This window comes from Pelobates fuscus, chromosome 7 (assembly GCF_036172605.1).
Source record: "Pelobates fuscus isolate aPelFus1 chromosome 7, aPelFus1.pri, whole genome shotgun sequence".
In the NCBI taxonomy this organism is placed as follows: Eukaryota; Metazoa; Chordata; class Amphibia; order Anura; family Pelobatidae; genus Pelobates; species Pelobates fuscus.
Genome location: NC_086323.1, coordinates 57,761,820 through 57,786,385, shown reverse-complemented (window position 1 = coordinate 57,786,385; position 24,566 = coordinate 57,761,820). Strand labels below are relative to the sequence as shown.

Here is a 24,566-nt window from a genome sequence, read left to right as displayed (position 1 = left end):
CAAACCACACATACTGCAAACAAGACTTTACTACCTGGGGGTGTGAGTATTATTACTGTGAAGCAATAGACTCACAGTATCCCAAGCTCATGTATTTAGTATCATAGGGGCTCACATACAGACTAAAGTAAATTCCTTAACAATCAGCTATCACCTTCAATGGACCTGCAGTATATTAAACATCAGTCTGTAGAATTCTATATCTCCACAGTTTGGGATAGATTGCATTAACCCCTTCATGACAAGAGTATAGGCTAATCCAACTATATATCCACAGTCATTGTATGATTGTTATGTTTGTAGCCAGATACCCAGATTTCTGGATTTCTCATCATTTGGATGTTAATGGATGACTTGCACAGTAACCTGGGATATAGAGGGATGTCTGATGGGCTGCAGATAAATCAGATTTGTAGAGGTCTGACTAACCTCTGGCCCTTCAGCTCTCCCATGATGTGCATTTACAGTATGCAAGCCAGATGGAGTGAAAAAGGTAAGGCTTGTATTATATTTAATGCAGTTTAAATGTTTGTTGATGGAAACAGATTGAGGATGTTGGGGATTGGGGACCACAAGATATCAGCCAGTCTTTAATCAGTGGGTGTTTCAGGACCATGGCCAGAGCCAGTCAGCCTCCCAGCCTGGGGGTGAATGATGCTGTACGGGGATAGTATGTATCAAGGAGTGCATTCTAGAACACACAGTCATTATTACACCCTGAAGTCAGCATTGTGTGCTCTGCTGGGATGGTGTCTGCTTTATGTACACGTGGAGGCTGAATGCTGTCATCTGTCCCTGGATGAATGTATTGATGATCAGCCTGTTTGTGTCTATGATAGGGTGATGGAGGGATTGCTTATTGCAAAGGGGCTGATCTCTTAGCTATTATTTCAGTTCATTGGACAAACCCTAGTGTTGGGGGAGGGGAGCAGGCAGCAGTACCACTAACCCATATCCCCCCTCTCTGTTGTGGATGCTTGCTGCTGGAGGAAGGAAGGAGCGCCATTGAATTGCATTTTAATAATATTTAATATTTATATTATTATTGTATGGCTGCTGCAAAACTATCTGGAAGAAGGTGCTAAAGCCAGTCTTTAATCAAGGACACAAGGGCTGTGAGTAGAGTTTATTTATTACAAATAATTCCTTCAGTTAAAGATCACTGCATTTATTTCAATGTTTTATCACCCAATATTCTCCATTTTCAGCTGCTTCTTGTCCTCAATGCTGAGAGCATTTTCTACATTAGTCTCTCTCTTTCATTTCTCCTGATTATTCCTGCACTTTCCCCCATATTCCTTTGTTATTCTGTAATTTCAGGGCTGTTTTTTTAATGTAATATATATATATATATATATAACTAACTATATCCCTGGAGAATTACATTCCCACACCTGGTTCTCCTGAGTTGAGCTATTCAGCTGTTTAATTGGATTGGTATATTGTATATACCATATGCTATACATTTTATTACATCATGTATGGTTGGTTGGCTTCCCTTCTGTGCTTGCCCTTGTATAGTGCATATACCTTTTTAAGACATGGCAACTGAGTCTGTAACCCTTTGTGTTCCAAGGGGTTGTACAATGCCCTGGGTGTCACAGGCTTACACATGGGATGGGATATCAACTAGGAAATGGTTAATCTTCTACAGGAAACTGCAGATTTCCTATCTGTTTCATGGGGGTGAATCTGTTAATGTTTCTGTATATTATGAGTTAAAAAAACAAACAAAAAACAGCCAGCTGTTACATAGGGGTGGTGTTCATCATAGCTGTCCAACTGTGGCCCTACAGTTAAAGGGCCAGAGTTACATAGCTCTGGTGCATGATCTGCCTATGTAAGAAAAATGTGGGGTAAAGAGTCTTTGCTTCTCTTATCCTTTTTTTTTCTCAGTCCTGTCCAGTTTGAAGTCTGTTAAATCTAACACTGATACAATAGGTATCTCATTCTCTCTCTGTCCATATTAAGTATAAAATGAATTGTGTCCATTATTTGGCTAATGACAATGAATTGCAATGCATATAGTCTGCTATTATTTATGCGCACTTTCTTTACTCACGTGTATTTAATTTTCCCTATCCTATTAAATTAGCTTTCATGATACATTCACTTAAATTGTTAAATAGATACAAAATAAAAATGTAAATGGAACATAAAATAAATAACATAACTGAATAAGTGAGCGCAAGGAGACAGCTAGGCCACAGATATGTAAAAAAAAAAGTTATAAAAACTACTCATGAACTGTACATTATATCAATATAAGAGGAAATGTAAAATGTGTGTACAAATATCTAAGAAATGGTGAATGAAGCATGGCAATGTTCTCATAGTACTCAGAATAGTAATATACGCTTATAATCTATTAGTTCTGGGCAGGTATGTGAGTAGGGGGTTAGGGTTATCATCTTTAACAGGAAATATAGTAAAGAAAATAGCTATTGTTTAATTTAATCCTTCCAGACTGTGTAGGGAACTGCACTTACTCCCATCAATCTGAGCCAGGGTGCTTAGCTGTACCAGAACCAAACACCAGATTCCCATAGAAGTAGTATAGTAAAGGAAAAAGGTCCAGGCACTCATTGGTTCAAGAATAGGCAATTTATTAGAACCACAGCAACGTTTCGAAATGTTTGAAAAAGACAGAGAAGGTTGAAACGTTGCTGTGGTTCTAATAAATTGCCTATTCTTGAACCAAGGAGTGCCTGGACCTTTTTCCTTTACTATGTTGTTTAATTTAAAGGACCACTCTAGGCACCCAGACCACTTCAGCTTAATTAAGTGGTCTGGGTGCCAGGTCCAGCTAGGTTTAACCCTTTTTTATATAAACATAGCAGTTTCAGAGAAACTGCTATGTTTATATAAGGGTTAAGCCAGCCTCTAAATCCTCTAGTGGCTGTCTCACTGACAGCCGCTAGAGGCGCTTGCGTGATTCTCACTGTGAAAATCACAGTGAGAGCACGCAAGTGTCCATAGGAAAGCATTGTAAATGCTTTCCTATGAGACCGGCTGAATGCGCGCGCAGCTCTTGCCGCGCGTGCGCATTCAGCCGAATGGGAGGAGAGGAGGAGGATCGGAGGAGGAGAGCTCCCCGCCCGGCGCTGGAATAAAGGTAAGTTTTAACCCTTTCCTCTCCCCAGAGCCGGGGCACCCTCAGGGCACTATAGTGCCAGGAAAACAAGTATGGCCATGTCAAAAATGGTTTCTTCATTACAAATGAGATCCTAGTAAATTGATAATGGAATTGTAAAAGTTGGGTAAAAGTGCTAATATGAAAATAATCTCCAACTAAAATATAGTCACAGCTAAAATGTTGCAGTTTGGTTTTCCATTATCTACAGTGCAGTGCTCAGTGAATAACCCCTGTGTGGTGTTAGTCTGGCAAATTTACTATATTCCCTTTCTGAGGTAGAACACATTTGTTGCAGTTTCCTTTCAAAATGAAAACGGATTATATTGTGTAAAAACAGGAAGTAAAGTTGTTTAACCCCTTAAGGACACATGACGTGTGTGACACGTCATGATTCCCTTTTATTCCAGAAGTTTGGTCCTTAAGGGGTTAAGGCAATATTGGTAGACTTTTTAATACCCACCGCCATTGTTTATCAATTAAGAGATATTACATGCCTGCCAGTCAGTTCAGGATATTGTGGAACGCGTTGGTGGAGGTTTAATGCAACCTGGAAGTAACAAAATTAATTTCACAAACATTTCATTCATTTGAAGTTGCCATGGAAATGGGCATCTGAATGTTGAAATAGTTTAACTCAGTCAGCAGTGACTACATAAAATTGGTAACACGCACTTGCCGAAACAATATAGTAGTATTAAAGTGCATTGCCACATTAGGCTTAAATATTCTAGAATCCGTCTATATGTCCAAAATCACATTTTCCTAATTGCCCTAAAACTAAGCAACACCTTTGATAAACTCTAGTTATGGTTAAGGTGAGGTGTGATTTTAGAGTTTGCAATATGTAATGAACAGTGCAAGACAAACTATAGCAGGAGTAGACAACTTTTGACACTCTCGACGTTGTGGTCTTCATGCTTTGCCAACACTATGGGGGATGTCGTCCATATTACATGGAGTGTCAAAGGTTGCCTTCCCTTGAACTATAAGTAAAATGTACAAACAAGTAATTATGTCTCAGGGAAAGGTTTGCTGGAGCTGAATGCAGTGTTAATTTTGATGGCAAATTTAGGTCATGGTCTTTTGACTGAAAAGCCATTTTAGTTTTAGTCTTATTTTAATCGTATTTATTATCTGAATTGTGTTAGTTCTAGTTTACTAAAACCTGACTAAAATTGTTAGTCGACAAAATTAACACTGGCTGGATGATGAAAATATTAATGATTATGAGCATTGAAGAATTAGGAAAAGGCTTAAGGATTCAAAACAACATGACACAACTAACAGTTTGGAAGACAGGCCAAAATATATGTTGAAGGTGCATCAGTCAGAGAAAAATGCTAAATTATTTGACTTGCCGTGTGGAACAGTCTTAAATAAAGTGATATCATAATCCATGTATTGATAAAATGTATTGCCAAAGAGGGACTGTGATTGTAGCACACCCACATGGACAGACATGTGTCTTATTGGACAATAGGTAACTCCGCAGCAGCTGTGACTCCATCTCAACAGCTTCACAAAGAGGGAACTTAATGACAAGTATGTTGTTAAAAGGCCACTTATATCACATGATATTCAAACATTGCCCCTCAAGATGTTCCCATATTCTAGAATGATAATGTTCTCAAACAGATTGCTAAATAAATTCTATAGTGGTTTCACGAACTGCAGGATGAAGTCACACATTCCCAATGGCTTCCTCAATCACACAGATCTAAACTTTAATGCACCATTATGGGACGTCCACAATGTGAAGTTTCAACTCTGTTACATCTCAAATATTGATAGGCTATTGTGGGTGAGAGTGTTTTGTTCACCTCGGCACCTAACCGTACCTATCTCTCAGTTCTCTGAATGTAGTTGGGGTGTTAATCCCTGCTCTCTGGAAATATACCTTTGCCCCAAGCTTAGAACAAGTGATAGCTAAGATTGAAGAAATTAGGCACATGGAGGGTATGACTGTAAACCTCTATAGTAGGGAAAAGACGTTTCACGGGCTATAGCTCCTTTGACCGATTTTTGTGGCTCACTTGGGGGATGGTGGTGATAGGTGGGCTCCTCCTGGTCTTGAGTTAGAGTTAGAATGGTGTGGTTCTCAATCCTTTCAATGGCACACTGTGGTGGGGTCGAGGTCATCTCTTTCCTTTCCATGATATTTTCTAAGTTTCCTTCCTGTCTTCTCTCTGCTCATTCCATTTTATCATTCTAGCCTCTTCAGCAGAGTTCAGTTGGCACTCAGGATCAATGCCTAATTAGATTGGTTTAGCAGGGGGGTATCCCGCTAGGCTCACTGCTTTTATTGCACCTTTATCTTGTGGGATTCACTTCAGTTCTATTTTTTTGGTTTTGTATACGGATTAAATCTCCAATACATGTAGACACATTCTTTGCTGCCACACTGATTATATTATCCAACTGATCATTGTTTCTTTGAAAAAATAAATAAAAATTGTCAAAAAAATATACAACATCCCATCACAAGCAGTTCAGTATGTGTATGGTAGCACTCAAAAAGGATTGAGGATTCTCTTAAGGAAAAGAGTGGTCCTTTTTTATTAGCAATTTCAGATTAATATATTTAACCCACCCACTGACTATACATACGATTTATTTTATAGTAAAAAAAAATGTTAACGTTGGCTTTTTAAAAAATAATCTCAGGTAAAACAATTTAGTGTTTTAGTGGCACATTCTTTCATATATCACCGTACTTTTACTTTATGTTTCACACTGAAAAAAACATATAAAATGTAATAAAATACCTGCAATAAAAATGTGTTTTGAAACCAAGGTCAATGTTGGTATAACAAACTGACTTTTGCATTAAAAACCATATTGCTAGTAGTCCTAGCTTTCAGATTTTGTTCTAGAGAGTACCGTTGCTGTCTTCTTTATGGTATAGCAACGTGATGAAAAGCTATGAAACAGTGTATTGTCAACTTGCAAGGCTATTAACTAAAGTGCGTATTCAAAGTGAATTTCAAGCCTTAGTCCAAAGTAGCTAAACTGGAATAATTCTCTAAGTCAGGTATGCTTCCAATTCTGAAATTGTAACTGTGAATATGAAATTCATTTGGAATTCTCAGTTTATTGAATAACCCTCTGTGTGTTGTAATACTATCTAGTTATGGAAGGAGTTATTGCAGCAGAATCACAATTTAGATCACAAGTAGGGCCAATAGGACTAGAGAGTCAGATCCAGTGGGTTTGGGTGTCTATTCGTCTATTGCTGTCCATTGATGCCTGTTTTCTAGAAGAAAAAGATTAGTTCTCTGTACACTTTTGGCTTGTACCTCCACACTTTGCTCCCTCAAGGTACATGCTGTGTTACGGACATAGAGGTGACCAAATGGAACACCCAGGTCCTACTTGTGTCCTTGGTTGCTGACTGGATACTTTGGACCTTTGTATCTGTGATTATCACCGGCTTTCTGTTAAATTGCAGATACATGTTCCTAGATATAAAATATGTTCTCGTTCTTAAAACATGGCTAGTCGTTTGTTGCTTTCACTTCGTATTATGTGCTTCGGTGCTCTCCTGCATCTTACTCTACATTATATCCACTGTGAAACCCACTAGGGACTGCGAAAACACTTAACAAATACTTGTCCATCTTTCAAACAGACCTAACAACCGTCAAACAGTACTTAGGAACATGGAAGTGATGCATCTATATGATGGACTACAGTTCATAGGCCAGCTCTTCCCTGACACAGCTTGGAGTTAAAGGAAGCTGGAATAATCAGAACAGCTATGGAAATATATCTATGATCTGCTTTTACATTTTTTTTTAAATATAATCATTGTTTCTTTATTCAAGTTCTTTTATATATACGGTATATATATATAAAATCAATATCAGGTTGGGAGGAAAAACTCAAATCAAATTATTTGGTGCTTTTACATATATTATAAGCTCTATTTAAGGTCGACATAGGTCGGGTGCATGTTTTTGAGGAGTACACTTCATTTGGATTCAATGGTGTGTTTCACCTTAAGTACACAAAGCGAGAATGATTAGAGCCAATCCCCAATTGGCTCTGAACCACATGAGCGCTTCTAATTATTTGGTATAAAATCACATGTGTATATGAGTACACTATATTTTTCTCCATTGGGCTGTGGGAGATTGGGCTGTGGTGGAGGGATGAGGCTGTGATTGGGGTTATAGGAGCTATAGTGGGATTATAGTGGCTGTAGAGGGGTATAGTGGCTATTGTAGGAGGACAGGGGCCTGTAGTGTGATGATGGGGATTGTAGTATGGGGGAGAGGGACTGTTTAATAAAAAAAGTTTGTTTTTAAAAAAAGGTGTATACCCCCATCCCTGATGCTTACCTGGTCCAGGGAGGAAGTAACCTGTTCCCTGGTGGTCCAGTGGTAGATGTTTCCTGCCAGCGTGGGGGGAGGGGAGGGGGGAGGGAGGGCTGCAGCTGTAGCCAATGCTTGCGGCAATGCTCTGATACAATAAACTCTCCTTTATACTTGTGTGCGGGCCCTGTAGGAGCTCTCCCATGTCGGCTTTGCCCCACAGCTGGAGAATCAGCTGGCCAGTGAGGGAGATTTTTAAAACAACATGTATATCTGGTCATATTCATTAATCATGAATGGCAAAACTGAGGCAAATAGCTCATCTGGAGAAATTCTCTTAATCAGCAATAATCACAGATTGACTATTTTTACCTGTTTTACAATTTGTAATTAATGTATAAAATCTAGTTTTCAATCAATAATCCTGCATGCTTGTAATGCAGTGTACCCATAATAAAATGTGGTAAGGACTTCCTCTTCATTATTCAAAGAACCCCTGAGGAAGTCACATGGAGTGACGAAACTCATTGGGTGGGGAGGCTTAGTGACCTCTTCGCTAGTGATATTGATTGCATGCTCATCTTAAATGGTTTTAATTTATGTATATAATAAATGCACTGTTAATCTTATTTATGTGGTGTCCTGCACTATTTCAAGCTCATTCATTTTATTGAGGTTCTCATACTTATTTTGCTGAAGATTGATGGTCCATGGAGTTTTGAAGAAAAGTGGATTTATATTGAAGACATCTAAATACTTGTGTTTTATTTTGTTGTGTATCCCTTTGTTTGTGCAACCCTTTCTATCATGGCCAGTATTAAGTTTTCAGCTATTTGAACTACAGTAGTTCTTCTGTGTGATCGGACCAGATGAGCTAGCCTTCGCTTCCCACATCCATTAATGAACCTTGGGAACCTATGACCCTGAAGTCGGTCCATAGTTTGTCCTCCCTTGCAGCACTTTTGGTAGGTGCTAACCATTGCATACTTGGAACACCCCACATGATTCACAATTTTGGAGATACTCTGACCCATTTGTCTAACCATCACTATTTGGCCCTTGTCAAAATCAATTAACTATTATTATTTGTGGCATATATATAGTGCCATCTTATTCTGCAGTGCTTTACAATATTATAACAATAAATGAGACAATTACAAAACATTGCAGGAACAATAGGTTGAAGAGGACCCTGCCCAAATGAGCTGATATTTTCACTTGCCCATTTTTCCTGTTTCCAACACATGAAATTCAAGAACTGAATGTTCACTTGCTGCATAATATATCCCACCCCTTGGCAGGTACCATTGTAACGATATAATCAATGTTATTCACTTCACCGGTCAGTGGTTTTAATGTTGTGGTTGATGATCAGTGCATGTGGTGCGTGGACTGGAACCCCCATTGAAGAACTAGGGTCCAGAATATGTGATCTCAGAAATCCAATCATTCCATTGTCTGTCCAAATGAACAGAGGTTTCTGCAAAGTTGTGATGAAAAAGAAATTATTAATATTAAAATGTCTTCAGAGTTCTAGAATTACAAGTCTCGTTAACTCCTGCTTTGTTTTGCAGAACTATTTGGATGTCTTGTTGGGTTCAGATATAGTTCCAGTGACTCAAGTCCTTCAGACAGCACAGCTCACACAGTGTAAGACTTTATTGTACTGAATGTATGAAATACTACTCGTTTCACCCCATCATTAAAAACTAGATATTGTGCAGCATTGCATTTAATAAACTAATATTTCCAGTCTAATTGTAATACTGTTAGAGACATTTGTAAATCACATTGCAAATGGATGAGGTCAATTTAAGTTGGACTAATATTTTGGAATATATATAAATATAGGGAAAAAATTGTGTTCCTTACGTAGACTACTGTAATTAACTCGCTATATTGAGTTAGGTAGCTACCGTCAGGGTTTGTTTTGCATAGTATATGTGAGTCTTTTCTGTTTAATAAAGTATTTCCTATATTTATATATATATATATATATTTAGGGACAGATCTTTTTAAATATCTACTTTAAATTACAGCTGGAATGGATATTTCATCTGGGTACCCAGCAAACATTTCTGTTTTTAAGTAAATATTGCAAACTTGTTTCGTGTTTTTAATAAAACAGCTCTTATGGGTCCATTTACTTCTTATTATGAATGACAAAGAGTAATTATATTGTGGAACCATACATAATAAATTGAAACAAGAATTGCTAAATTTATTGTAAAATTGTCAAGACTAGTGATACCTGGTTCCTGGTATGACATACCCTTCGGATGAAGATCGTTTGGCCTTATTATTACGTCTTGCCCTTAATATTAAGTCACTTCCTGCGGAGTATATAGCATTTGCCCGTAGATTAGATGGAGAATTTGGAGTGTGAAGTGACGTGATATGTTTTACCGCGTCACTTCCATCACGGACTTACCGAAAGAAATAGTATCAGCTGTTGAAGAGACACACCTCCATGTCTCTAAATCCAATTGACTGCAATGAGCACAAGAACACCAATGGAAGAAAAGACCGGCATGTATAAAAGAAAGGAAGTGGTAAGCAGATTACACCGATTGAAAAGCCCTATGGCAGGGCAAAATGTGTCTCGGGAGGAACTAGGCTTAAGGACTGGTCTATTTGGACTTGACTTTTAATTTTAATTCAAAGTTTTATTGTTTCTTTTAATATATGTAATAAATGTATTTTATCATCCACTGAGTGGTTCAATATCATCTGCTTAAAGAAGGGTTGTGTCCTCTTAATTGACACTAAGCGAGTTTCACCTAGAGCCAGGTCTTGTGGGCTCTAGCCAAGGTGAACAGTTACATATTGGCTATATTAACTGTTGTGCATGTCCAGATATACTTCACGATGAGTCTGCACCTCTTGTTCTCTCTGCTTCTCTTTTAAAAAATAACATCCAAAGTACCAGAACTTTAAGGATACTATGTGATTCAATACACCTCTGCGCTTATGATTTGAGCCTGTCTTTATGTGGCTCATATCCATGTGAGCTGGACTAATTATAGTTTGCTAGCTATATGGTGATACATGTTTTTACACTATATAGTTTTCCCTTTTCAAGTCTCCACTGTGTTCCCAATTAGGGTAGGTGGTCACTATAAAACCACTAACGCTCCACTTTTTGAGGTTGGTGGCTGTTTGGATCTCTTCCACTTTTTTATGCTTGTTTAAGGTGGAGAGAGATTCCCACTTGAGTGTAGTAGCGTAACGTACGATTGTATATATCTTTAAGCGCCTTCTATGATGTAGATAATTGTATTGGGCAGGTTGGCCCAAGTTTATCCTAGAAGTTAATATTTTCAATCTACAATCCCCGATTTATTAGCTTAGAAAGTCAACATCATTCACTTGGTCTCAACTCATCCTGGTTAACTGGTATCATGGAGCATGGTTCAGTACTTATTATAAGCTGCCCCAATCAGCAAAACTCATAAGGAACTTGCTGTCAGCTTCATCGCAGTAAGTTTCTTCTTAGTTTAGCTCCAGAACGAATCCTTTGTTGAGAACCAAACTTCATCAAATTAGATGTAGCTCTAATCCTCATACTTTATTCAATGAACTACAATAAATTTGTCCCTAACATGTCTGCTGGAAAGTTCATCTAGTTATCTATCAACCGAAAATTTAAATTATTAAAAAACAAAAATGGGGGGGGGGCAGGGCCTGACAGCCGAGCAGACTGGCCGCACTAAACCAGAGCTCCGAGTAGGAACCCGCAAAAAAGGGCCTAATAACTGATAAAACTAGATGAACCTGCTAATTGGAAGCATAAAAGAATCGATGTTACCCCCGAAACTCCTCTGGGCGGACTGCAGTGCTCGGAATATGAGCCGGAGTGGAAACAGAGCAGCGGCCTACCTGCGGCTGCAAACGTGGGAGAGGTGGCCGACCTCCCGCGAGCTGACAAGCGGGATGCCACTGAAGAGCTTGGGACCCCATTCCCCCCCCTTGCCGGTGAGGGATATCCTGGCACAATCGACAGACCAACAGGCTTTACCACACAACGACAAGCGACATTAGGGAACTCACCCGACCCAGTCTCTGCCAAGATGGCGACCGCCAGGCCGACTACTTACGGCCTGATGGAAACCAATGAACTGCGGCTGGACAACGACCTCTCGATACAGAGGCTTGAACTGCACAGAGCAGAGCCGGACCTCCTGGGATCACTGGACAACACAATCAGCAGACTGGACCAAGCATTCCAGCGATTCTGGAGACGGCTAGAAGCCTGCATGTCGGCACCGCAGGCCGAGCATCTAGGGAGAGAGCGTAGTGATGGAGGCCGCAGAAGGCCTGAGCCTTCTCAGAGCAAGGCGACCCCTCAAGCAGCGGTGAGACCAGATCATACACTGCCACAGCGGAAGCACAGAAAGACGAAAATGGTGAGTCCACGAAAACGAATAAACAACAGCCATCTGAAGTTACAGCAGGGTGCACGACCCCTAAAGCCCTACATGCCTACAAAGCTGCTCAGGAATCCCGGCGGCAGACACGCAGCTCGGCGACCAGGGCTGACTCACATCAAGCGACAAGGCCCACACCGCCGCTAGCGGGAAAAACTAGAGCATGGTTATGCCAGGCAGAATAGCAACCATAGATCAGCCGGGGAACGCCAAGGCCGGACGGCAATCCACACAGGTGGGCTGAACACCCCCCATCATCAGATGCACCAACAAGGCACCTTCACACAGGAACTTGCCTCTTTGGGACAGCCTCCTTGCTCCTCAAGAAGGGACTTAGACTCGAACTGCCACACACACCTGGACTGTATCCAGCACCCAATAGGTATTGGCTGAACGAATATGGGCACCCTGCAGGCATAACAGCCAACACGCTCCTATGAGGTTAAATGCCTGTCTCCTGGACTGATTCCGCACCACACAGCATGATGCAACCTAACACTTATCACCTGAAGCCCACCTGCACTCGATTAACCGTAATAGTATAACAACAATACCGATACCTTCAGCCTAGCACACACCTAATGTGTAACAGGGAGACCTGACTCCACAACACAGGGTTAATTAATGAAGCAATTGAAAGTCTCCCTTGCCTTAGCATATTGTTTAGCACATGGCAGCGCAGCCAGTAAGCACACATACACTCACCCTCTTAATGCTACAGTTCGATGCAGAGCTTAACCTAACCATATGTGACTCACCCATGTATAATAGCTAGACCTAGCCTGTATCAATTAGTTCATATGTTTATTTTATGGTACTCACAGCTAGTTAACTCGTAACACTAGCGAGGATATATTCAGTTATAACTGCTATGATAAGCTATTTTTTTTTTTTATTCTTTATTTTAGTTGTGCATATAATTATAACAGTCGCTTGTGAGGTACCCCAAAGGCAGTCCTCTAGCGCGTGGTAAACAGTGTAAACATAGGGGTAGACAGTGGATCTAGCACATTTTTTTGGTAAATAAGGTTATGAACAGTATATATTCACGTGGCTTAGGCATTTTAGTACATAACACGAAATAACATTGCTTGTAACTTTCCGGATAGTGGGTTTTTACGTTGTGTCATAAGCTAGTCAAACATAAAATAATTATACGAACCATACATGCTTCGGATATAGTAACACTTTGCTTCTTTGGAGTTTGCACAATATATAATCATTGCAGTAAATCATACTAGGCTAAGTGTGCGCTCACCACAACTAGTCGTGCATATGATTCTAGGTGTATTGCACCTTTTTATAGTGCAGCACAATTTTATAGGGCAACATGAGGCTTACATGCGCGCATGAAACAGTGTTAGTAAATCGGTTGTCTGTTGTGATACAGGCTGGTGGGTTAATTACGCTACACTGGGTAAAAGTACAATAAGATTAAATTGGGTAGCCAGGGAATATAGGCTAGTTCTTCATGTCTAAGCTATAGAACTTATGTAGGTAACTCAGAGAGGCTGGCTAGACATAAAGGGTAAAACACGATAATAAAATGTATTTGACTACTCCCCATTCCCCTCTCTAGTGCCAGGGTATTGTCAGTAGCTAATGTGGGTTACGATTGAGACTATACTGGGGAGCAAAACATTTCAACATTTCAACATTTAAACATTTTAGACATGAAGTGAGGGGAGAGACTTAAAGAGGGTTATGTGTCCTCACACCAGTCTCGTTCTGCCCATGCCTGTTCGTGGCAAGCAGTCATCAAGGGTGTGCGGGCAATGTGTCAGCAATAAGTCCAGTTGTGGGGGTCTCAGTGGTAGGACCTCTTGTCCATTGGGGCATGCTTTCTTTCCCCTGGGCCGTGAGAGGGACCTCCATCCGCTTCTCCCGCGTGAGGTAGCGCCTTGTTTGAGAAGAGTGTTTGGAGCCGCTGAGGGATAAGCAGGTCGTGCCTGTTGGTAAGTCCCATTCTGAGGCAGGGGGATGTGAGTATTGGACAGGTTGGTGGAGCGTGCGGTTCATCACAGGCTGTGTCTTTCCCTTTAGTCGTGTGGGGGTTAACTCTACCGGCGGGGATCGGGAAGTAGTGTCCGACCATGCAGGCTCGAGTCTGAGTCGCAGGGTTGAGGTGCGCGTGTCCGCCATTTTGGAGGCCCCTGCCCCCGTACTGCTTGTGGAGGCCGCAGGCTTGTTCGTAGAGTGCCGGGTGCTGGGTTCTCCGACTGGCGGGGACCGGGATGTCCCCCACCGGTCCATAGGGGGGGGGAAGGTAGTGTTCCCAGCTTACTTTTGGATGTGTGCGTGTGGCAGGCCGCCTTTCTCCGCCTCCTCCCTTGGTAGGCCTCAATCTGCTGATGCGGTACCCGGTTGTCCCAGACATAGGATTTGGCATCTTAGGGTTCGGGTCGGCCACCCCGGTCCAGTGAGCCCACTTACAGGAGGGTGAGCGCACTTTATCCCGAGTTATTTGATTTTTTCGTGCTGGTTTTCCAGGAGCTGTTGCAGAGCACGTCTTCTCTGCTCGCTGGTCAAGCTCCACCCCCCCGATAAGCTACCTTTTCATTTTTATTTTAATGACTTCACTGTTTAGCCAAGCTGATGTTTGTTATAATTATACAAAAAATGTGCAATTCCTCTTGCCACTGTTAAACTTAAGTACATTCTCAGACACGCTGTTGTGGCGTATGACATTGCTATGTATAACATGCACAACAATAATAAAGAATTTAGGGGGGGCGGAGTCTGATCGCCGAGCCGTGCAGACGCGCCTGACACGAGCTCCTGCCGAGCGGGCACAATCTGGGGCTACAACAGCGGCTTCTTAGCCCAAAGACACTCGGGGGTGCGCCACCCACGTCGGGGGTGCCCTCCGGAATCCAGCGATACCACCCCGGGACCCGTTGAGGCCGGGAATACGGAAACACACGTGCGGCCTACTAAGACTGAAGCCGGGGAGAGGCGGCCACTCTCCTTGGTGTGAGAGCCTTTATACGACCTCTCTCCAGTCTACCCCCCCCCCCCCCTTTGGACCGGTGGGGGATATCCCAGTCCCCACTGGTCACAACGGCCAGGACGGAAAGCAAACGACCCAGCCACAAGCCATACTGGGGCAATGGGCCCACAGGGCGACTCTAAGATGGCCGCTCAGCATAAACACAGAGTGCAGTGCACCCACACCCAACTACCCATGTCCCCTCTGGAGACATTTAACCGTCTCTGTACTAGCTTCAGGGACACCCTGCAGAGCAGAGGAGCGACCTACCGCCAAGCGGAGATAATGGTGACCCCGTGGATATGGCCTACAGCACGACGCAGCCAATACAGGCACACATCGCGAGCATCCAAAATGGCCGTCCGGCTACTCAGATACCACCGGACTCACAGAAAGAAAATGGTGGCAAAGCAAACAATGCCAACAAATAACTCACCTGTCCAACACCACGGCATCCAGCGCAGCAAGATCCGACTCTTATCAAAGAACGAGGCAACACAAGCGATTGGAACCGGCTCACGAAGCAGCGCCAGCAAGCCAAGGGGCTACAGTAGAGAGGCGGAGAGGGACAAAACCAGAGACTTACCAGCATTAGGGCACCCATGCACCCAGACGGGCCCAACGGCCACCATGCCACCCAAGAGACTATGCCATGTAGGGGGAACTCAAGACACCGCAACGCTCCGCAGCCGCACCACAGCGCCCAGCCCGTGGGGGTCTATTGAGAGCGGGGCCTGGCAAGGAGACACCGCCGGAGACCCGCACACGGGCCATCATTCCAGCAACGCCCTCCATGAAGCAGGCGTAGGGTGAACCACCCGGACTTAACAGTAATCGTGAGTTCCATGTTGCGCAGTACATAGGAACACGAGATGCAATGCTTTTACACATTTAAACAGACGTTAACCCTCATTGTTTAAACCCGTGGTACAATTAATCTCCAGTGTGAACCGTATACTACCCTACAAGGCCATAAGCCAGCAGAACCCCAGCTTGACATGTCTACCCTACCTTTAAAGTTATACTCACCTTATAATGTGTCTAGCATGTACTATAAGTTATGTTTATCTTTGATTCATGATTCAATCAAGCTACTCACGAAACAAAATCTACTACACTAGTTTGATGGTATAGTTGCCATTATGCTGGACACAGCAGGGAACTATGGCCATATCAAGCAATGATATCTTGCCTATGTTTCATGCTGGCTACAAGTGACAGCTTTAACATGTTTAATGCTAGCAACAGGTTTTTCTCTCACGTGTTCGTTCAGCCAGTGATATCTTACCAATGTATAATAATGACAACCAGTGACACCTCTATGTGTAATAGTGTCAACCAGAGTAGTTTTATAAATGTCATATGCTGGTCAGATACTTCACAACTGTGGCAAGTTATATTAGGTAATACTGTCTTTATTTTCATCTTATGCAGCACCACCCTCAATCACAACCTGTATGTTTAACTGTTTCACTGTCGCTGCATGTTTAAGTCTGCTATTATATCGAATTTATCCAAGACATGCGTATTATGCTAACATATGCGAATCCAACCGTGTACCTAAACTACTGTTCCAGAAGTCATATTATTATTATAAAAATGTGCCTGTATATTGAATGCCATGACATGTAATACCGCTGTTTAACTACTCTACCGGATGTCACTGTTGTGGCACGCACCGGCAATTTTGTTAATCACATACACACCCAAAATAAAAAATAAAATAAAAAAAAAAGAATAAAAAAAAAAACTTGACACACATAAAAACAGGTCTTTCCTGGAACCTAACTCCTAGTTACTCTGCTGTGGCTTGGGTAATACTTTAGTGAATATCTGCAAGACTCTAGATGACAACGACAGGATGAGAGCAAAGAGCCCCCGCTTGTTCAGACTATCAATGCCATCCAAAGGTGGACATCTAACAACTAATACTGGTTATTGTGTTTACTGGTCACCCTTACAGTTGCATTTGAATCCTTGTACATCAAAAAACAAAAATGGAAAATTCTTTAATTTTCCATCATGCCCTTTGTTGCCCTACTCAATGACATAATCCTTAGTACATTACTAACTCAAACCTGAATGGATATTCTATGAGTTGTGTAACTTGTCGTTCTTTGTTCTAGGTTTGATGGGGGATTGGTCGGATGACAGCTGGAACTGTAGTCATCACAGGAGGAATCCTAGCAACCTTTATACTTCTGTGTATAATTGGAGTTCTGTGTTACTGCAGACTTCAGGTCAGTGCCCAATACCCAACACTGTGCAATACCAAGATATCACGGCAGAGGTACTTTGCATCAATGTATATAGATACACAAACAATGCATGCAGTACTGCACGGTTAGAAAAAGAGGCATTAAATGTGGTAAATATAGGATTTTCAACCTTAGCCTTCCAAATGCTGGTTGACTCCCTTTCCCATAATTACCTGCTAACACTTGGAATAATCGTGACTGTAACCAAGCTGCAGTTGGAGAACCATGATAAATTCATTCCTCAGTGGATAATCAATTATCCATCACAGGGGAGTCTGGTTAATGCTAATAATCGTTCATTCGGGTGATCTTTCTTTAGAGACTGATTATCTTACAAAAAGATAAATTATGCATTAATGCTGTTCAGTTTGCCGACCAGAAGATAATTCAGAAAAATGAATTACAGAATGCTGGAAAACAAATGATACACTATTATATCTCATTAGCTGTGCTTACTAAAAATACTTTTTGGAAACTATATGAACACAGTATACAAGTCAGGGCAGGGTATTTGCCCCATGGCACTAGCATTCAAGGTTTGTGGGACAGAACCCCAAACCACCCCTCAGTTGCTGATTAAAAGTAACTGGAGGTGTGCTGCATGCGATAACCTAAATAGGTCTATATCTCATTATATGAAGAGTCTTATTGTACCTATAGAAATCTTTAACATATGAATGCTAAGTGGCACATATTTGTCCCCTTAGATATTCTTTGGTTCCTATGTTGATGGTGTGATGGGCTCTTGGCATATTAGTGCAGAGGATGGCAAGAATTGTGAAGGGATTTGCTCGCCCAGCCCTGTGTTTGTTTGTGATCTCCAGGTCTAGACTGGCATGCTATGATATTTCCAGGGAGACCTTACCTGTAGAATGTTAGGCTGAGTGGGCTCTTAGAATGTTATGCTCATATTCCATAGAACTCCAGGACTATGTCAGCCTCCATTTGTCAAAACCTGTATCAGAGGTGCATTATGGGTAGATCTACTTTCAAAGGCATCCATCAATTCTTTATATGCCATACATATGTTCGTATCCTCAGGCCAAATTTTGCCACCCCTTTGTTGCCCTAGTTGTCCTTCATGAGGAATAAAAGACCAGCCTTTGGACACAAATCCATCTATCCATTTTTTCTCCTCTAATTTCTCTATTTTCTAAAAACTTAAATTTTTTCCTGTTTTATTGAAATGTGTCAATAAATTACAATAAATGGACTTGATCTTGTTCTTAACCTCATCTCCAGTTATTGAAAGTGTCACGTGCAGGGACATGTTTTTGCCACGTTCCCCCCAGGTGACACGTCTGCTTATAAGGAGATGCTGGATGTAGTTAGAAGGAAAAGGTTGATGCTTTTACCTGAAGCTCTCTCTCCTCAAAGCTGCCATTCTTTGTTCAAACCTTCATCGTCATCTCATGGCAGCTAATTTTGCGAGAAGCTAAAAAATTGTTGTACTCTTGGTCTTGTGGTATCTGTCATAGACTTTAACATGTGCAAGAGATTTTCCATAATACTTGTGAATGTGCAATAGGCATTTATTGTGTATTGTGTGAGAAGATTCCTTTCCCCCCAGCAGTCATCACGCAATGTAGGTGAGCAGAATCTTGTTCTGCCTTTTGCCACATTTTACCAAAATTTTACAAGTACATAGGACAAAGTAATCCCTACTCTGTTTTTTTGCATGCATATTTTCAGGGTTCTTATATTTTCCCATTATGTTATAGTTTCAGTGAAATAAGTCTATAGGAGTTTTTCAAAAATATTCCATCTTTGTGGAAAAACTCAAAAATGACTTTAAATCAATGGTCATTGAGACACCTCAATACTCTGGAATATTTAAGCCAACGGCTACACCCCTTAATCACATCCACATAAAGGAAAGTGCTCCTCTTTTGACATTTGATATGTCGCACTTATACACTTACCCGGGGTGAATTTCTTCTCTCTAAATTTTTACTCGCTAGTGGCAACTGGCTAGAGGAAATTTTGAGCCCTGATATAATTTGAAAAAAATATTGCAGGTTAATGTGACTTCTAACTGCTGCTTGAGTACTCTGATGACCCACGTGTATGCCTAGTTAATATAGAAAGGTTCAGTAGAGGGTATTAAATATTCTTTCATTTTCTTGGCTCTAGTATTATTGCTGCAAGAAAGACGAACTCCATGAAGAGGGAGAGGAGGATACAGATCATAGACCTCACTCGCACTTCCCCTGTCATGACTGCTCCTCAGGACACCGTGATGGGTTACCTCCACCCTCTACGGCACCCGCCTACTCCCCATACGGCTCTCCTTACTATATACGGACTGCAGACTCCATGTGCAATGGAAGGGATAGAAGTTCATACACTCCTACCCACTACACAGACCCAACCATTGTGATGGGTGGAACACCAAATTTTTCTAGGAGCATCCACGCTCTCAGTACCCAGGTCTGAAGGAAATGGATTTCACCACAATGCTGATAGCAGGAGGATTCGAAAAGCTTTATCACTGCCAAAAAGATCACACTGGAGGGGTCATATCTCTCTATTAACTATGGGAACGTAATTCGTTTTAGAGACAGTTTTCAGTAACAATGACCAAGAGAGGCAGAATGACTCCTAGGCTTCCATAGAGGACCATCACATTGAGTTTTGGCACTTCACTTCTTCCAGGGACTGTGTGTCTCGCACTGTTTCATCCACGCTGGATTTGAGTTAACGATGTCTCATGGACACAGAGAGATTGCCAAATGTTTTATTAAAAAATCCACATTCCAGAACCAATTTGAGTACCTGGAGTAGATGATGGGTAAAAGGACTCTTACGTCCATATTGGTCCTCATTTTACATATTTAATAAGCATGTATATTACATTCAACAGGGCCTGTCTGAGGTTCTGGAAAGAAGAAAATGAGTTGCTAGAATGGACTCCATGGCACGTTCATCATTTCCACCTGGGGATATTTAATTATTATTAAATTGACAGTGTCCCCTATACATTTGGAAATACTCATCACTATATAGAAGTTATGAAATGCTGCACTGCTCTTTTATAACATTGGTAGGTTTACATTGAGATATATATATATATATATATATTTGTTTAGCTGTAGAACGTGTGCCTCCCATTTTATATCTATCTCTAAATCACTAGGGGGCAGTAATGAGTCACTGACATTCATCTTCAATGGCTTTTATTTTTAATGTTGAAAAAGGTTCTAAAGTCTTACTTTGTAAACCAATAAAAAAAAAATGATCAGAAACATGACATTGGATGGCAATGAGGTGGGGAGGGATGATCTGAAATAGATAGCTGGAATGTTGCCAATCTGAATGGATGTAACAACTTGTACTATATTTTAAAATATATCAGAAATGAATTGCCCAAGGGTATTACGTTTCTTATTTCTTTTATTACCACAATTGCCTGAAATATATTATCATATGAACTTCGTATTTTGTTGTTTTATGGTCTAGGACAGGGTTCTCCAAACTCTGGCCTTTCAGATGTTGCTAAACTAAAACTCCCATGATCCTTTGAATGAAATTGATAGCCAGATAATCATGGGAACTGTAGTTCAGCATCTGGAGGGCCAGAGGTTGGAGAACCCTGGCCTAGAAGAATAAGTGTGCGATTTTTCTCAAAGGTTGTAAATGAACAGATCTATAGAGTAAAGCGACTAAAAATATATAAATTATATGGGGAGTCCAATAAGTGCTTGGACAAAGTATGATAAAAAAGAGTTTACAATGTTTCCAATATTTTCCTATTTATTTATGTATTTTTCATGTTTTTGGCCCTTACAGCACAGAACTACCCCTTGTGAACACCCGGTGGCCGCCCATTCTGGAATCCCAATGTGACTTTCATTTTAGAACTATAAAATTCTTTGTGAAGTTTTTTTTTTTTTCCTTTTCTTCTATCTAAAATTATAATGAGATTTGAAAATATCTTTATTGAGACAGGCATAAAAAAAAAACACCATCTTAAACTTAAAAGCAATTTTTCTCTGAATTTGATTATTATTATCAATCACAGCTTTGTGGGTAGCAGGATAATACGTTCTAAAGCTTTGGGTAAATGCTCCAAAATATAAAATGAACTTTATTATTATTCACATTTATATAGAGCCAATATTTCTTGCAGTGATTTACAATCAACGGGGCTATAAAACAGCAAATAAATGACAAATAAATAAATGTGAACATAAAGGAAGGTGAGAAGGGACCCTGGTAAAAAAAACACACAAAAACTTGTAATGAAGGAAAATGAATTGTGAAATATAAGAATATTATATCTTTATTATATTAAAGAAAATAATATTAATTGTGTTTTTTTGCTTTTCATTTTTGGTATTATATATTTGCATTTGATAGAACTAATGAGTGCTCTGTTCTGATGTGGTTTGAGACGTAAATTCTTTATTTCCACTCAACCTCTCTCCTGCCTGTAGATCAGTAAGATAAGTTTGTGAGTTCAAACCATATCGAATGGGTGTTACAGCTCTTGAAATAAAATATAAGAGCATTTTACTGTGCCAGCTCTCAGGGGGTATGCAAGAAAAATCTATCATGGAAAAAAACACATCAGATTTAAATAAAACACAGACTTAAACTATGTAGTATAATATCTGTTTCATATTGGTGCCACTTGAATATAATTATGTTTCTTGGGGGGAGATATAAAAAAAATAAACTCACTATTTCTAATACTAAAATTGAGCCTTTTTCGTATCTTTTTTTTTTTTTACTTATATTTTTATCAGTTTTTCCTTTCTCCACAAAATACAAAGTTCCATGAACATATTACAAAAGACAAACAATATGGTGGAAACGCAGGATCATCTATCAGAAAAAAACACTTGCCAAAAATCACATCTGTAGTTCGTACCTTAGGCTTTGAAACTTCTCTTTCCTCATAATAGCTAAATGCGAAGCATGGCTTTTATACTACAGTGATGAAAATCCTCTCCGCAAGATTGCTTCCACGCCACCAGCGAGGCACTGTATGGTGTCAATGTATGACAAAAGTGAAATTAAAGGATTGAATAAAATGAAACAAAAACAGAAAAAAAACAAGAACAATAATTTTGGTAGCACCTAGCAGGATCTTCCAAACAAATACACAACTGTTCCAGTGGGTACTATCTCCCCCTTCTTCTAGTGAGTTGATTTTGCTTTCTTATTTTTTTTTATGTTGGTTGAGCACCAAAATAGTGTTGGTTTTGAGTCTCGTGGAGACATAAGTTTCCCAAAGTTCCCACGACACTCTGAGTAGAGCAGATGTGGAGGCCAACGAGCCTCGTTCAGTAAATTCAAATCCTTGTTACTGTTCACCTCATCAATGACTGACATCAATGCAGGAGGAATATGGGATTTCCACCCCCTTGCTACCCACAATTGTGCACTTGTAAGGCAATACAGAAACAGGTTATTGACTTCCCATTGTATCCCAGAAGGATGCTGTGCTGGGAATTGTGGGAACCGCAAAAGAGCATGAGTGAGAGAGACACATGCTCCTCCCGTCCTCAGCGTCAGTGACAGCCAGGACAGGAATGCCGCCGGACCGCCTGGCGGCTCCAGCGTATAACGCGGTCGGCCCCGTCAGAGTGTGTGCCACCGGACCGGCCACCCGGTGGCACCCTGATGCCGCGGCCCCGGTGGGCCAATCCGGTCCTGCCGCCGGGCCCCCTGATGGCGACCTTGGCGGCGGGCCCCCCTCCCGGCCGGGCCCTCGGACCATGTCCGAAGTGCCCGACCGGTCAGTCCGCCCCTGCCCTCTAGCATGTAAGCTCATTGAGCAGGTCCCTCAACGCTTCTGTTCTTGTGTGTCCAACTTGTCTGGTTACAACTACATGTTTGTTCGTCCACCCACTGTAAAGCGCTGCAGAATTTGTTGGCGCTATATAAATAATAACATAATAATAATAATGTGTGTCAGGGTATGTTTCTGTACGTCATGGTGTGTATCTGTATGTGTGTCACGGTGTGTATCTGTATGTGTGTAAAGGTATGTATCTGTGTGTCAGTATCTATAAGTCTGCATCTGCTTGTTACATAGTTACATAGCTGAAAAAAGACTCGCGTCCATCAAGTTTAGCCTTCCTCACATTTGTTTTTTGCTGTTGATCCAAAAAAAACCAGTTTGAAGCACTTCCAATTTTGCAACAAGCTAGGAAAAAAATTCCTTCTTGATCCCAGAATAGCAGACAGATATATCCTTGGATCAAGCAGTTATTACCCTACATTGAAAGATTATATCCTTGAATTTGCTATTTTTGCAAGTATGCATCTAGTAGCTGTTTGAACATCTGTATGGACTCTGATAAAACCACTTCTTCAGGCTGAGAATTCCACATTTTTATTGTTCTTACAGTAAAAAAACCTTTCCTTTGCCTTAGACGAAATCTTCTTTCTTCCAGTCTAAACGCATGGCCTCGTGTCCTATGTAAAGTCCGGTTTGTGAATAGATTTACACACAATGGTTTGTATTGGCCCCGAATATATTTGTATAATGTTATCATATCCCCTCTCAGGCGACGTTTTTCTAAACTAAATAGGTTTACATTTTTTAACCTTTTTTCATAGCTGATATGTTCCATTCCTTTTATTAATTTTGTAGCCCGCCTCTGCACTTTTTTTCTAGTGTCAGTGTATCTGTGTGTCAGTGTCTGGATCTGTATGTCTGGATCTGCATGTGTGTCATTGTATCTGTGTGTCAGTGTCTGTATCTGTATGTCTGTATTTGCACGTGTGTCAGTATATGTATTTGTGTGTCTGTGTATCTGCATGTGTGTCAGTGCATGTTTCTTTGTGTCATGGTATTTCTCTGTGTACCTATATGTGTGTCAGTGTGTGTATCTGTGTGCCTGTATCTGCATGTGTGTCAGTGTTTTATTCTGTCTGTACCTGTATGTGTGTCAATTTGTGTATCTGTGTGTCTGTATCTGCATGCGTGTCAGTGTGTCAGTGTACACCGCCGGGTACGATAGGAGAAAGGCCGGCACATCAGGCCGCAACAGCCGCCGAGATGGGACACAGGACCTAAAAATCGCCCCCACACACACCATTAGGGGCGCAGAACATCGAAAATATGCTCCAGAGGCAGCCTCTACCAAAAATGGCGCCACCTGGGAACAACAGGGCCGCGGAAGCACAGGAGAACCCTCCACCGAACGAGACCAACACACAGCCTGCCCAGTCACACACAGGGCTTACCACACAGGCTACAGAAGATGGATCAGCCCCAGTCACCCAGAGGGATTTCCAAAATTTGGTGGGAGAAATTAAAACCCTACTTGCGGCTAATGTGGCAGTCATAAAGGCAGATCTGCAGAGGGTCAATGACAGAGTGAGAACAGCAGAGGGAGACATTGCAGACCTTAAACAAGGTATGAACACAGTACAGGAAGCCATCCAACACCTACAAACCACGCAACAATCACAATACACCAAGCCACA

At 41.2% G+C, this 24,566-nt stretch overlaps 1 long non-coding RNA gene across 2 annotated transcripts; it reads left to right on the top strand.

Moving 5' to 3' along the window:
- The first annotated feature begins 1,030 nt into the window (after positions 1-1,030).
- Positions 1,031-21,345, top strand: LOC134568651 (uncharacterized). Of its 2 annotated transcripts, XR_010084049.1 has the most exons (5): positions 1,031-1,115; positions 9,024-9,099; positions 16,992-17,105; positions 19,257-20,166; positions 20,913-21,345. It is a non-coding gene; the product is annotated as an uncharacterized LOC134568651 (long non-coding RNA). The 2 variants fall into 2 exon arrangements; XR_010084050.1 differs by lacking the exon at positions 9,024-9,099.
- Positions 21,346-24,566: the final 3,221 nt, after the last annotated feature.